The sequence below is a fragment of the Lithobates pipiens genome, unplaced genomic scaffold (genome assembly GCF_037356315.1).
Source record: "Lithobates pipiens isolate NorthernLeopardFrog02 unplaced genomic scaffold, aLitPip1_a1.2 Scaffold_37, whole genome shotgun sequence".
Taxonomy (NCBI): Eukaryota; Metazoa; Chordata; class Amphibia; order Anura; family Ranidae; genus Lithobates; species Lithobates pipiens.
In genome coordinates this window covers 6380684-6397625 of record NW_027507825.1, presented here as the reverse complement: position 1 = coordinate 6397625, position 16942 = coordinate 6380684, and positions in this window count along the sequence as shown.

The window sequence follows — 16942 nt, the reverse complement described above, 5'->3', positions numbered from 1 at the left end:
TGTGGCAAGTGACTTTCCGTAATATGTGGCAGGTGACGTGGCAAGTGAAAATCCATGACATGGCAAGTGACAATCCGTAACGTGTGGCAGGTGATGTGGCAAGTGACAATCCGTAATGTGTGGCAGGTGACGTGGCAAGTGACAATCCATAATGTGTGGCGAGTGGCAATCTAGGACGTGGCAAGTGGACAATCCGCAACGTGTGGCAGGTGATGTGACAAGGGACAATCCTTAATGTGTGGCAAGTGACAATCCAGGACGTGGCAAGTGACATCTATAATGCGTGGCAAGTGACGTGGCAAGTGACGTGGCAAGTGATAATCTGGGATGTGGCAAGAGGACAATCCGCAACATGTGGCAGGTGACATTCTGCAATGTGTGACAAGTTAAAATCTGCATCTGGTGGCAGGCGATGATGGCAAGTGACACGCTCAGGGATCCCACTGATTTTGCATTATGGTGAGTTGAACTATTTTGTTTTATATAACAGAACAGAAATTGGTTAGAAGGCCTGGAGGTCAGCAATGTGTTCCCTTCAGGGGCTGCATACAGTATACTGCATACTTTGTTGTTAAAAATTAATCTAAGCCGTTGCCTGGGTACTGTGCCACACCCCGCAACAACGATCGCCGCGATGCGCGCCCCCGGGGGCTCATAATCCTGATCACGTCATATGATGTCCGGTTAGGATTATGAAACCACTTTGCAGCCGTCAATTGCCTATAGGGCGGGCGGCAAGTGGTTAACTTTAATTCCATATCTACAATAAGCCAGTCCCATAAAGACATGGCACCGTTTGACCAGTTTGGTATTGAGGAACATGAGTGTCCTTCACAGATCCATGACTCCATCCCTACTTAAAGAGGAAGTAAACCCTGATGGGTGTTACTTCCTCTTTGATTCCCTGCAAAGGCAAAGCATAATGGACTACTATGCATCGCATCGCATCGCATCGCATAGTAGTCCATTATGTGTCACTTACCTGACACAGGAGCCAGCGATGTCACCGCTGTCCCCTTGTGTACGGAGCCTCCATCTTCTCGGTGGGTCTCGCTGCTCCGGCGCTGCCATTCGTCAGAGCCATGATGACGTCACTCCCGCGCATGCGCACGGGAGCCACCACTCGCAGCATATTGCCGTTAACTGTGGCGCACTCAGTGCGCCTGCGTACCACTGTCTACGGTGCCTGTCTTTCAGCAAATATCTCCTAAACCGTGTAGGTTTTGGAGATATTTCTTGGACCTACAGGTAAGCCTTAATCTAGGGCCGCGTACACACGCGCGGACTGTTCGCCCAACCTTGTCCGCTGAACAGTGTTTGGGCGGACAGTCCGCTCGTGTGTGGGGCTTCAGCGGACAGTTTCAGCGGACAGTTGGCCGAACAAGGTCTTACGGAAATTCCGAAAAACTGTCCGCTGAAACAAGGTTTCAGCGGACTGTTCGCTCGTGTGTAGGCTTGTTCGGCCAACTAAGTCTCGCGCATGCTCAGAAAGGATTTCCACGTCGGAAGGTTGCATTGCAGTGTATAGGACGTCGTATTTTTCGTCCCGTCGTACGTGCCGTTCACGTCATCGCGCACGGTTTCAGCAAACTGTTCGTCCGTCGTGTGTGGCCATGTCCGTCCATGCTAAGTTTGAGCGGACTGTTCGCTCAAACTGTTGGACGGACAAAGTTGGGCCAACAGTCCGCCCGTGTGTACGCGGCCTAGGATTACCTGTAGGTCAAAGTGGTCTGTAAGGGTTTACAACCACTTTAACACCTTTGGGATGAATTGGAACACCGATGGTGAGAGACGGGACTTTTCCTCCAACATCAGTATCTTACTTTACAAATGCTCTTTTGGCAGAATCGGAAAAAAAAATAATTCTGAGACACGCTCCAAAATCATAAGGGAAGCCTTCCCAGGACAGTGGAGCCATGTCCATAAAGACACGGTTTGACCAGGTTGGCGTTGAGGAACATAAATGTCCTGCACAAAGCCCTGACCTCATCCCTACTCATCCCTACTGAGCACCTTTGGGATGAATTGATACACCGATGGTGAGACGGGTCTTTTCCTCCAACATCAGTACCTAACCTCACAAATGCTCTTTTGGCAGAATGGGACCAAATCCTGAGACACGCTCCAAAATCTTGAGGGAAGCCTTCCCAGAAAAATAAGCCAGGTCCACTGGTTATACCCTGTTTCCCCTAAAATAAGACCTAGCATGAGTGTCGGTGATGGCTGCAATATAAGCCCTACCCCCCAAATAAACCCCACCCTCTTTCCCCAAAAATAAGCCCTACCCTGAGAATAAGACACAGAAGGACTTTAACTAGGGCTTATTTGGGGGGGTAGGGCTTATATTGCAGCCATCGTCGACAATCACGCTAGGTCTTATTTTAGGGGAAACAGGGTACCAGTTTGGTGTGGAGGAACGTGAGTGTCCTGCACAGAGCTCTAACCTCAACCCTACTGAACACCTTTAGGATTTGTAACACAGAATGCAAGCCAGATCTTCTCATCCAGCATCAGTACCTGACCTCACAAATGAGCACAAATTCCCACATTTTCCAAAATCTTGTGCAAAGTCTTCCCAGAAGCGTGGAGGATGTTGCAGCAGCAAACAGGGCTACTCTATATTAATGGCCATTGGGAAATGAGGAGAAGGCAACTCCATGTCAATGTCCAAGGGTTTGGAATGGGATGTCCAACAAGCTAATATAGGTGTGACGGGGAGGAGAACTCGATTGTCCTGTGCAGAGCCCTGACATTATCCCTACTGAACACCATTGGGAGTAAATGGAACAACCAATTCCTAGCCAGGTTTTCTCATCCAGCATCAGTAGCTGACTTCACAAATGGGCACAAATTCTTACAGACACCCTCCCTAATGTTGTTGGAAAGCCTTCCTAGACGAATGGAGGATGCTATAGGAGGCCAACTCCATATTAATGGTCATAGTTTTTCAATAGGATGGTCAAAAAGCTCATATACAGTGCCTTGAAAAAGTATTCATACCCCTTGTAATTTTCCACACTTTGTCATGTTACAACCAAAAACCTAAATGTATTTTATTGGGATTTTATGCGATAGACCAACACAAAGTGGCACATAATTGTGAAGTGGAAGGAAAATGATAAACGGTTTTCAAACTTTTTACAAATAAATATATGTAAAGGGGTGAGGGGGCATTTGTATGGCGCCCCCCGGAGTCAATACTTTGTAGAACCGCCTTTCTCTGCAATTACAGCTGCAAGTCTTTTTGGGGGTGTCTCTACCAACTTTGCACATCTAGAGAGGGACGTTTCTGCCCATTCTTCTTCTCTGCAGAATATCTCAAGCTCTGTCAGATTGGATGGAGAGCGTCTGTGAACAGCAATTTTCAAGTCTTGCCACAGATTCTCAATGGGATTTAGGTCTGGGCTGTGACTGGGCCATTCTAACACATGAATAGGCTTTGATGTAAAACATTCCATTGTAGCTCTGGCTGGATGTTTCGGGTTGTTGTCCTGCTGGAAGGGGAACCTCCGCCCCAGTCTCAAGTCTTTTGCAGACTCTAATGCCGCATACAAACGATCGGAATTCTCGTCGGAAAAAGCTCTGATGGTTTTCCCGTCATAATTCCGAACACACAGTCACACCAAATTCCGAACCGCCAAGAGCACGGTGACGTACAGCGCGTACAACAGGGCTAGAAAAATGAAGTTCAATACCTAGTAGCCAATAGCTTCCATCTCGTAGTTGAATCTGAGCATGCGTGAGTTTTTGCGTGTTGGAATTGCACACACACGATCGGAATTTCTGATAGAAAGTTGTTCCATCGGGAAAATTGAGAACATGCTATCAAATTTTTGCTGGCGGGAATTCGAGCAGCTAAATTCCGATGGAGCGAACACACGGGTCACATTTTCTGATGAAAAGCTCTCATCTGTCTTTTGCTGGCCGAAATTCCGATTGTGTGTACCCGGCGTTACAGGTTTTCTTCTAAAGCCCTATACACACTATCAAATTATCTGCTGAGTTTTTCCTTCAGATTTACCAAAACCATATAATATGAGGTAAAACCTTAGGAGATTCAATGTGTATGCAATCAGGCAGGCCCTTCTACTACATGGTTTTGGTAAATCTTAAGGAAAAACTCAACAGATAATTTGATAGTGTGTATGAGGCTTAAGATTGCCCTGTATTTGGCTCCATCCATCTTCCCATCAACTCTGAGCAGCTTCCCTGTCCCTGCTGAAGAAAAGCATCTCCACAACATGATGCTGCCACCACCATGTTTCACGGTGGGGATGGTGTGTTCAGGGGGATGGGCGGTGTTAGTTTCCCCACACATAGAGTTTTGCTTTTAGGCCAAAAAAGTTCAATTTTGGTCTCCTCTGACCAGATCACCTTCTTCCCCATGTTTGCTGCCCCCTCCCCCACATGGCTTCTCACAAACTACAAACAGGACTTCTTATGACTTTCTTTCTCCAATGTCTTTCTTCTTGTCACTCTTCCATAAAGGGCAGATTTGTGGAGAGACGACTAATAGTTGTCCTGTGGACAGATTCTCCCCCCTGAGCTGTGGATCTCTGCAGCTCCTCCAGAGTTACCATGGACCTCTTGGCTTCTTCTCTGATGAATGTTCTCCTTGCCCGGCCCGGTCAGTTTAGGTGGACGGCCATGTCTTGGTAGGTTTGCAGTTGTGCCCATACTCTTTCCATTTTTGGGATGATGGATTGAACAGAGCTCCGTGAGATGTTCAAAGCTTGGGATATTTTTTCGTAACCTAACCCTGCTTTATACTTCTCCACAACCTTATCCCTGACCTGTCTGGTGTGTTCCTTGGCCTTCATGATGCTGTTTGTTCCCTAAGGTTCTCTAACAAACCCCTGGAGGGCTTCACAGAACAGCTGTATTTATACTGAGATTAAATGACACACAGGTGAACTCTATTTACTAATTAGGTGACTTCTGAAGGCAATTGGTTCCACTAGATTTTAGTTAAGGGTATCAGAGTAAGGCTGGGTTCACACTGAAGCGATACGGGAACGCCGCGAATCCGCGGCGGGTTCCCGCATTTCATGCCTCCCGGCGGCAGTTCACACTGCCCTATGCGGACTGCTGGGAGTGTCAGTGAAATGTTAATGACACCCCCAGATCAGTTCGCATATCGCAGTGCGATCTGCAAACTCGGACAGGAATCGGATCGCATGGTGTGAACACCCAATGCGATCCGATTCTGCTGCGGACCAAAAAAAGGGTCCCGTGCGAGTTTGGAGCGGGTGCGATGCGAATTCAGCCATACTATCTGTATACTATCTGTATGGCTGAACTCGCATCGCACAGAGATCGCATGTGATTTGCACTGCAGTGCGGTGCGAATCACATCCGGGTCTCCCAGCCGCAGCAGTGTGAACCCAGCCTGAAGGGGGCTGAATACACTCTTCACATATTTTTTAGTTAAAAATTTAGAAAACCATTTATCATTTTCCTTCCACTTCACAATGATGTGACACTTTGTGTCGGTCTATCACATAAAATCCCAATAAAATACATTTACGTTTTTTTTGGTTGTCACATGACAAAATGTGGAAAATGTCAAGGGGTATGAATACTTTTTCAAGGCACTGTAGTTATGATGGTCGCTAACTTAGGTCCATATAGTGTATATTAGCTTTCGTAGGAATAAAAGCACCAATTTACAAAAAAAAAGTCACAGAAGGGATGTCACCGTTGCACAAAAATGTTACATTTTACAGGAAATTCTGAACATTTCTCCGTTCCTCACATCATTCATGAGCGACATCCCTCTCCAAACAAAACTTTGCAAGAATAGTCAGAACCAGGGGCGTAACTATAGGGGGTGCAGCAGTCGCGACCGCAACCGGGCCCTGTGATGCAGGGGGCCCATGCAGCCCCCTCTACATATGGCTGGCAGCAGCATAGGCAGCTAGCACACACTATTACATACCCCCTCCATATCCCCCTGGGGACAGGAACCCCTTCTCACGTGGGGACAGGAACCCCTTCTCACGTGGGGACAGGGACCCCTTCTCACCTGGGGGCAGTAACTTCATCTGCCCTGGAGAAAAGGACATCATCTCTTTTGGGGACGGGGACCCCATCCTGCGTAGGGACAGTCCCCCTATGGGGCACCTAAAAATGTAAAAAAATAAATAAATAAAAACTACTGATACCAGTGGTGGAACTACAGGGCTCACAAAGGTCATACCTGTGATCACGCCCTGGAGTTCCACCGCCGGACTCGGAGGGAAGGACCCCGGCTGGGGTTCAGGGGGGGCCCTTAATGGTTTCTTGCATCGGGGGCCCTGAAGGTTCTAGTTACGCCACTGGTCAGAACGACGGCCTTCCAGATAAGTTCTATTTTACAAGAAAGAAATTCAAATAAAATCAAATGGAGTTTACGTGTTTGTATTGTAGTCATTGTTCTTCAATAAGGCGTATTGTACAAAGCCAAGACAAACAATAGTAAATGATCTGAATTGGATTTAAACACTCAGAGAACAATTTTATAGTAAAATATGTCGGTATCAAAAAACCACAAACATTTGTCGGGTGCAATTGCAGAACATAATACCTCTCCTGGAAATCGGGGACAAACAACCATGATTTATTTTTTTTTATTTTTTTTTGCGTTGCTGCAGACAGTTTTTTTTAAATAAAATGGAAAGCTAACATACAGTGCCTTGCAAAAGTATTCACCCCCCTTGGCATTTTTCGTGTTTTGTTGCCTCACAACCTGGAATTAACATGGATTGTTTGAGGATTTGCATCATTTAATTTACAGAACACGCCCACAACTTTGAAGATTTTTATTTTGAAGCAAATAACAAATAGGACTAATTAAGGCTCGGTTCACACAGGGGGCGACACGAGGCGACACGACTTGCCGCGCCGCGACCTGACAAGTCGCCCCCGTTCTGTACTATGGAACCGTTCTAATAGGAGCGACTCGAGTCGCTCCGACTTAGAAAAAAGGTTACTGTACTACTTTTGGGCGACCTCGGGGCGACTTGCATTGACTTCTATACAGAAGTCGTTTGCAAGTCGCCGCTGAGGTCGCGGCGCGGCAAGTCGTGTCGCCCCCTGTGTGAACCGGCCCCAACAGAAAAAGTCAATGTGCATAACTATTCACCCCCCCCCCCCCCCCCCCCCAAAGTCAATACTTTGTAGAGCCGCCTTTTGTGGCTATCACAGCTCCAAGTCACTTTGGATGAGTCTCTATGAGATTGCCACATCGTATCACTGAGATTTTTCCCCATTCCTCCTCCTTGAGAAACAGCACCAGTTCCTTCAAGTTGGATGGTTTTCACTTGTGAACAGCAATCTTTAAGTCTGACCACAGATTTTCTATTGGATTGAGCTCTGGGCTTTGACTAGGCCATTCCAACACATTTACATGTTTTCCCTTAAACCACTCAAGTGTTGCTTTAGCAGTGTGTTTGGGGTCATTGTCCTGCTGGAAGGTGAACCTCCAAGAGATACAAGAATATCCCTGTATTTAGCACCATCCATCTTTCCCTCAACTCTGACCAGTTTCCCAGTCCTGACAGCTGAAAAACATCCCCACAGCATGATGCTGCCACCACCATGTTTCACAGTGGGGATGGTGATCTTTGGGTGATGTGATGTGTTGGGTTTGCGCCAGACATAGCTTTTTCTTTGATGGCCAAAAAGTTCAATTTTAGTCTCATCAGAGCAGATCACCTTCCCCCATACATCAGACCAGATCACCTTCCTCCATACATCAGACCAGATCACCTTCCTCCATACATCAGACCAAATCACCTTCCTCCATACATCAGACCAGATCACCTTCCTCCGTACATCAGAGCAGATCACCTTCCTCCATACATCAGAGCAGATCACCTTCCTCCATACATCAGAGCAGATCACCTTCCTCCATACATCAGACCAGATCACCTTCCTCCATACATCAGACCAGATCACCTTCCTCCATACATCAGACCAGATCACCTTCCTCCGTACATCAGAGCAGATCACCTTCCTCCATACATCAGAGCAGATCACCTTCCTCCATACATCAGACCAGATCACCTTCCTCCATACATCAGACCAGATCACCTTCCTCCATACATCAGACCAGATCACCTTCCTCCATACATCAGACCAGATCACCTTCCTCCATACATCAGAGGAGATCACCTTCCTCCATACATCAGACCAGATCACCTTCCTCCATACATCAGAGGAGATCACCTTCCTCCATACATCAGACCAGATCACCTTCCTCCATACATCAGACCAGATCACATTCCTCCATACATCAGACCAGATCACCTTCCTCCATATATCAGACCAGATCACCTTCCTCCATACATCAGACCAGATCACCTTCCTCCATACATCAGACCAGATCACCTTCCTCCATACATCAGACCAGATCACCTTCCTCCATACATCAGACCAGATCACCTTCCTCCATACATCAGACCAGATCACCTTCCTCCATACATCAGAGGAGAGCACCTTCCTCCATACATCAGACCAGATCACCTTCCTCCATACATCAGACCAGATCACATTCCTCCATACATCAGACCAGATCACCTTCCTCCATATATCAGACCAGATCACCTTCCTCCATACATCAGACCAGATCACCTTCCTCCATACATCAGACCAGATCACCTTCCTCCATACATCAGACCAGATCACCTTCCTCCATACATCAGACCAGATAACCTTCCTCCATACATCAGAGGAGAGCACCTTCCTCCATACATCAGACCAGATCACCTTCCTCCATACATCAGACCAGATCACCTTCCTCCATACATCAGACCAGATCACCTTCCTCCATACATCAGACCAGATCACCTTCCTCCATACATCAGACCAGATCACCTTCCTCCATACATCAGACCAGATCACCTTCCTCCGTACATCAGAGCAGATCACCTTCCTCCATACATCAGAGCAGATCACCTTCTTCCATACATCAGACCAGATCACCTTCCTCCATACATCAGAGGAGAGCACCTTCCTCCATACATCAGACCAGATCACCTTCCTCCGTACATCAGAGCAGATCACCTTCCTCCATACATCAGAGCAGATCACCTTCCTCCATACATCAGACCAGATCACCTTCCTCCATACATCAGACCAGATCACCTTCCTCCATACATCAGACCAGATCACCTTCCTCCATACATCAGACCAGATCACCTTCCTCCATACATCAGACCAGATCACCTTCCTCCATACATCAGACCAGATCACCTTCTTCCATACATCAGACCAGATCACCTTCCTCCATACATCAGAGGAGAGCACCTTCCTCCATACATCAGACCAGATCACCTTCCTCCATACATCAGAGCAGATCACCTTCCTCCATACATCAGAGCAGATCACCTTCCTCCATACATCAGACCAGATCACCTTCCTCCGTACATCAGACCAGATCACCTTCCTCCGTACATCAGAGCAGATCACCTTCCTCCATACATCAGAGCAGATCACCTTCCTCCATACATCAGACCGGATCATCTTCCTCCATACATCAGACCAGATCACCTTCCTCCATACATCAGACCGGATCACCTTCCTCCATACATCATACCAGATCACCTTCCTCCATACATCAGACCAGATCACCTTCCTCCGTACATCAGAGCAGATCACCTTCCTCCATACATCAGAGCAGATCACCTTCCTCCATACATCAGACCAGATCACCTTCCTCCATACATCAGACCAGATCACCTTCCTCCATACATCAGACCAGATCACCTTCCTCCATACATCAGACCAGATCACCTTCCTCCATACATCAGACCAGATCACCTTCCTCCATACATCAGACCAGATCACCTTCTTCCATACATCAGACCAGATCACCTTCCTCCATACATCAGACCAGATCACCTTCCTCCATACATCAGACCAGATCACCTTCCTCCATACATCAGAGCAGATCACCTTCCTCCATACATCAGAGCAGATCACCTTTCTCCATACATCAGAGCAGATCACCTTCCTCCATACATCAGACCAGATCACCTTCCTCCGTACATCAGACCAGATCACCTTCCTCCGTACATCAGAGCAGATCACCTTCCTCCATACATCAGAGCAGATCACCTTCCTCCATACATCAGACCGGATCATCTTCCTCCATACATCAGACCAGATCACCTTCCTCCATACATCAGACCAGATCACCTTCCTCTATACATCAGACCAGATCACCTTCCTCCATACAGTCTTCCACGTGCCTTTTCACAAACCCAAAAAGTGCCATTTTGTTGTTTGGGGAAAGTAATGTCTTTCTTCTGGCCACTCTGCCATAAAGCCCAACTCTATGGAGCGAACGGCTTATTGTCGTCCTATGTACAGATACTCCAGTCTCTGCTGTGGAACTCTGCAGCTCCTCCAGGGTTATCTTAGGTCTCTGTGCTCCTCTCTGAATAATGTCCTCCTTGCCCGGGCCGTGAGTTTTGGTATGCGGCCGTCTCTTGGCAGGTTTGCTGTTGTGCCATGTTCTTTCCATTTGGTTATGATAGATTTGATGGCGCTCCTAGGGATCATCAACGATTTGGATATTTTTTTTATAACCCAACCCTGACTTGTACTTCTCAACAACATTGTCCCTTACTTGTTTGGAGAGTTCCTTGGTCTTCATGGCAGTGTTTGGTTAGTGGTGCCTCTTGCTTAGGTGTTGCCGCCTCTGGGGCCTTTCAAAAAGGTGTGTATATGTAATGACAGATCATGTGACACTTAGATTGCACACAGGTGGACATAATTTCACTAATTATGTGACTTCTGAAGGTAATTGGTTGCACCAGAGCTTTTTATGGGCTTCATAACAAAGGGGGTGAATACATACGCATGTGTCAATTATCAGTTTTTTATTTCTGAAAAATAGTTTTATGTATATATTATATTTTACTAATTTTACTTCACCAACTTAGACTATTGTGTTCTGATCCATCACATATAATTCAGATTAAAAAAAAACATTGAGCTAAAGGCTGTAATGTAACAAAATAGGTAAAAAGCCAAGGGGGGTGAATACTTTTGCAAGGAACCGTATGAGAGGCTCAATTTACGAAGGATCTGTCTTTAAACGGTTCCCGACCAGCGCAAGCCATTGTACGTCGACAGAATGGCACGGGCAGGCATATTGGCATACAGGTACGTCCAATCTTCAATGCCGCCCTGCCATCGGGAGCGCGCCGCGCTGGTTGGGACCCTGTGAGTCCGGTCGCGGGACCTGCGGACTCGATCGCCGCGGGCATCCCCGCGATCGTCTCACGGGGCGGCTGAATGGAGGAAATGCTGTGTAAACAGCATTTCTCCATTCTGCCTAGCAACTAGTGACGCTGATCTCTGCTCCATGTGATTGGAGCAGAGATCAGTGTTCACTAAATGAAAGCCCAACCCCCCCCACAGTTAGTAACACGCCCCTAGGAACACTTAACCCCTACACTGCCACCCACTGGTTAACCCCTTCACTGCCAGTGTCATTTACACAGGAATCACTGCATTTATATAGCAGTGATTACTGTATAAATGACAATGGTCCCAAAAATGTGTCAAAAATGTCCGATGTGTCCCCCACAATGTCGCAGTCACAATAAAAATCGCAGATCGCCGCCATTACTAGTAAAAAAAAAAAAAAAAAAAAAATTATTAATAAAAATGCTATAAAACTATCCCTATTTTGTAAACGCTATAACTTTTGCGCAAACCAATCAATAATCGCTTATTGCGATTTTTTTTACCAAAAATATGTAGAAGAATACGTATCGGCCTAAACTGAGGGAAAAAAATGTTTTTTTATATATTTTTGGGGAATATTTATTATAACAAAAAGTAAAAAATAATGCGTTTTTTTTAAAATTGTCGCTCTATTTTTGTTTATAGCGCAAAAAATAAAAACCGCAGGGGTGATCAAATACCACCAAAAGAAAGCTCTATTTGTGGGAAAAAAAGGACGTCAATTTTGTTTGGGAGCCACGTCGCACGACCGCGCAATTGTCAGTTAAAGCGACGCAGTGCCGAATCGCAAAAAGTGGTCTGGTCTTTGACCAGCAAAATGGTCCGGTCTGTAAGTGGTTAAATAAGTGACGGTTATTTTCAGCTGAGATTCAGCTTAGAGTAAAAAATCCTTATCCTTGTGCAAAAGTTTGCAAATTGAGTTTATGGTCTATTAGTCCTCAGATTTTGTAGGGAATGAAAGCACTAATTTATAAAAATGTCACAGTGGGAAACATACAGTATGTACAATGACACACAAGGTTGTCGCCACTAGAGGGCACTAGAGTCAGTTCTGACCATGAATGAAGGAGCTTGCTTTAGACAGCAGGATTTCTGCATCAGATGATTTGCTTTATATCATAATGTTAGACTAAATACAGCCGATTGACCCATGCCGAAAATAATTTTAGGCAGGTGGCCCTATTAGAAGCTTCTTACAGTTCCTTAAAAGCCCAAATTTTTGCAAATTTAAGGTGCAAATGTATTTAAAGAAGAAGAAGAAAAAAAAAAAAGAATCCCAGCCTGTGTTTAAAATAAAAAAAAAATAGGTCTGACCACAATACAGTGGAACCTTGGTTTACGAGTAATGCGGTTAACGTTTTGAACAACAAGCAACTTTTAAAAAGAAAATTCTGACTCGGTTTGTGAGTGTTGTTTCGCAAAACAAGCAGAATTCAAGCTAATGGGGTGTGCAGTACCACATTTGACCAGAGGTGCGGGGGGTGCCGGTGATACTTGGGATGGTTCGGAGCCATTCGGAAATACTTAAGATCACTCGGAAATACTCGGAAACACTCGGAAATACTCAGTTCTCTGAGTGTTTCCGAGCCTTTCCATGTTCAGACAAGCTGTCCCCGAGTATTTCCTAGGCTCTCTGATGCCCCCCCACCTCTGGCTACATGAGGTATTGCATGCAATAGAAGTCAATGCGGAACGAATTATATCTTAGTTTATATTGACTTCTACGGGAAAACTCGCTTTGATATGCGAGTGCTTTGGATTACAAGCATTCTCCTGGAACGGATTATGCTCGTAATCCAAGGTTCTGGTGTACTCACATTTTGTGCTATCCCCCGCAGTACCTCTTCTTCTCTGCCACAAGATGTCCTCAGTCTCCCAGGATGAGTGATGTTTACCGTTATCTAACCTGGAAGACTAAGGGCATACTGTGAGTGCAGGGTGACATGGAGTCATTCAATTGAGGTGGTGCTCCGTACTGACAGTCTAATGATGCAAATATCCACTCTGATGTCATTATGTCAGCACCCCTCTAATGCCACATACACACGATCGGAAATTCGGCCAGCAAAAGACCGATGAGAGCTTTTGAAAATGCAATCGTGTGTATGCTCCATCGGACTTTTGCTGGCCAGCAAAAGACAGAGAGCACGTTCTCAATTTTTTGGTCAGAAAAAGTTCCTATCCAAAAATGCGTTTGTGTGTATGCAATTCCGACGCACAAAAACTCACGCATGCTCAGATTTAACTACGAGACAGAAGCTATTGACTACTGGCTATTGAACTTCCCTTTTCTAGTCCCGTCTTATGTGTTGTACGTCACCGTGTTCTTGACGGTCGGAATTTGGTGTGATCGTGTGCACGCAAGACAGCTTGAGCGAAATCCTGTCGGAATTCCGTTGGGAAAACCATCAGAGCTTTTTCCGACCAAAATTCCGATCGTGTGTACGCGGCATAAGTGTTATTGAGGATCTCCCACCTACAGGAGAAGATCTGAAGAGAAAGACGAGCCTGCATGTCATGTGACCACCCTGAAGGCTTGGTAAAAAACATAAGTATATATATTTAAAAAAAAGTTATAAATACAGAAGTTTGCCCAAAAAAAGTACACCCAACATTCCTTTGAACTCTGGTGCTGAGACCTTGCTGCTGCAGGAAGATTAGCTTTGTTGCAGAGAACCCCGGTACAGCAGAGCATGCAATCAAAGAGTTAAATTGACGTTTGGGCATGCTTTGCATTTGATGGTGTCACACTCCCTTGCTCCAGTGCCGGGTCTCCATATGACTGCGCCCATATCACAGCCTATTTGCAGACAGGTGCTGTCTTAAAGGTGCACATGCTGCAGAGCATTTGGGGCATAGACATGTGAAGAACAGAAAAATGTGTTTAGTTCCGGATAGATTTGTTATGTTACTAATTTAATTTTATTGATTCATTTTGAAATTATTTTGGTTTAGTTTTGTTTAACTGCTTGCCAACTAGGGATGTTGGACTCGAACATCGGCCGTGCGTCTGTTCAGCGAAATCAGAACTTTGCGGACCGTTCGCACCATATTCGTGTGGCGCGAACGGCCCACAATGCACTACGCCATTGCAGTGCATTGCTGGCTCATGATTGGCCAAGCATGCACTGTGACCCCGCATGCTTGGCCAATCACAGCGCCGGCAGCGAGGAGAGCCATAATTGGCCACAGGCAGGATGCCTGTGGCCAATTATAGCTCATGGGATTTAGTACACGCCCCACACTATATAAGGCTGCCAGTGTGGCGGCCTTGTGAAGTGTGTGGCGGCGTTCAGGGAGAGAGCAGGATAGGCAGGGACAGTGTGTTCTTTTCTTGTGAACCTAGTGCTGTTAAAGTGGGTGTTGTGTGCCTCCAGCACAGTATACACCTGAAGCTACCCTTTATTGCTGGTGTTCTGTAATACAGGCATCTGCAGCAGTTAAAGTGGGTGTTGTGTGCCTCAAGCACAGTATACACCTGAAGCTACGCTTTATTGCTGGTGTTCTGTAATAAAGGCATCTGCAGCAGTTAAATTGGGTGTTGTGTGCCTCCAGCATAATATACACCTGAAGCTACCCTTTATTACTGGTGTTCTGTAATACAGGCCTCTGCAGCAGTTAAATTGAGTGTTGTGTGCCTCCAGCATAATATACACCTGAACATACCCCTTATTGCTGGTGTTCTGTAATACAGGCATCTGGAGCATTTACAGTGGGTGTTGTGTGCCTCCTGCACAGTGTACACCTGAATCTACCCCTTATTGCTGGTGTTGTTCTGCTTCTGTAACACAGGCAGGCAGCTGCAGTAATTAGTCGGTGTACTGTGTCATCTGCTCAGTGTGCACCTAAAGCTACCCAATTGCTGGTTTTTCCATCTCCCTGCATGCCATTACTATGTCTGGAAGGCCAACAAGGAGAGGCAGACAGTCACAAGCCAATAAAAGAGGGCAGTAGAACAAAAAATTTAGCGCTATAGTGAAAAACACACTAACATATAAACAGTGAGTGAGTACAGACAATCTGTGTTTAAAGAGAAAGATCTCACACTTATTGTGAGAGAATAAGTGTGAGATCTTTCTCTTTAAACACAGATTGTCTGTACTCACTCACTGTTTATAAGTTAGTGTGTTTTTCACTATGTTCTACGGTTATTTCAACTTTGTTTGTTTGAGTGTTAGCTGCTGTTTTCACTTGAGTAGCGCAGTGTTTTCTCTTTTTATAATAAAAGAGGGCAAGCAGGCTCTGTGTCTAGAGGCAACAGTGCTGTTCGTGGACGCGGTGCATCGTCATCAGCATGTGGCCGTGGGACACGCTTGTCCTTATTTTCGGGAGCTGGACGCGTTGAACCGCATCATGCCGAAGACTTGGTAGAGTGGATGGCCAAGCCCTCCTCATCCTCCTCATCCTCCGTCACCCAGGCTCAGGGTACTAGCAAATCAGCTGCCAACACGTCCTCTTCCATGCCTCTTCAATGTCATCAGTCACTCCTTCCCTAGACCCACCATGTCCTCCTGAGGAGTCCCCCCAACTGTTTGAGCACAGTGTTGGGTACATGCTCCAGGAGGATGCCCATCGTGTTGAAGGCTCTGATGATGATACCCAGCTAGAGGAATGCAATAGCGTGAGCGCAGAGAGAGGGGATGCTCAAGAAGGACAGCAAACTGGCAGTCATGTTCCACCAGCTGCAGCATACTGCCAGGTTTGCTCCAGTGATGAAGAGGGAGGGGATGATGAGCTCACTGACTCCACGTGGGTGCCTGATAGGAGAGAGCAGGAGGAGGAGGCACATCTCCAACAAGACAGGATGCCCTCCGGGGGTCAGCTTAGGGGCAGCACACTGACTGAATCACACCGCAGAGCTCCGCCTGTGCAGGGCGCTGCCTCTGCGTGTTATTCCAAAAGTTCTTTGGTGTGGGCCTTTTTTGAGACGAGATCGCACCGCTGCTATCTGCAACATATGTCTCAAGCGTATCTCGCGTGGCCAAAACATCAGCCGCTTGGGCACCACATGCTTGACCAGACATATGTTGACCTGCCATGCAGCTTCGTTGGCAAGTGTACCTTAAAGACCCACACCAAAGAACAAAGCGGACCTCTCCTTGCTCCTCATCAGCTGGGATCTCCAACCCCACTAGACCTTCAGTCCTCTCTGAAACCTGCACTGAGAGGAATGAAGGTGTAGAATTAGTTGTGTCACAGCCAAGTACTTGCGGGCAATCTGCTATTAGTACACCAACGTCCGATTGTGCCAGGCAAATTTCCCTGCCCCAGCTTGGACCGTCGAAAGACGCTCACTCCCAGCCATCCACATGCCCAGCGGTTGAATGCTAGCTTGGCTAAATTGCTAGCACTTTAGCGGCTGCTTTTTCAGTTGGTAGACCCGGCCCCCTTCCGTGAGTTTGACCAATGTGCGGTTCCTCATTGGCAGAACCCAAACGCCACTGTTTCTCACAGAAGGCGATTCCGGCTCTCTACCTGCATGTGGAAGGCAATGTCCATGCCTCGCTGGACAGGGCGGTCAGCGGTAAGGTGCATATTACCACTGACTCATGGTCCAGCAGGCATGGACAGGGACGTTACCTGTCTTTCACGGCCCATTGGGTCACTCTTCTGGCAGCTGGGAAGGATGCAAGACAAGGTGCAGTAGTGTTGGAGGTTGTTCTGCCACCACGCTCATACCCAGAACATCCAACCAGGCCTGGTT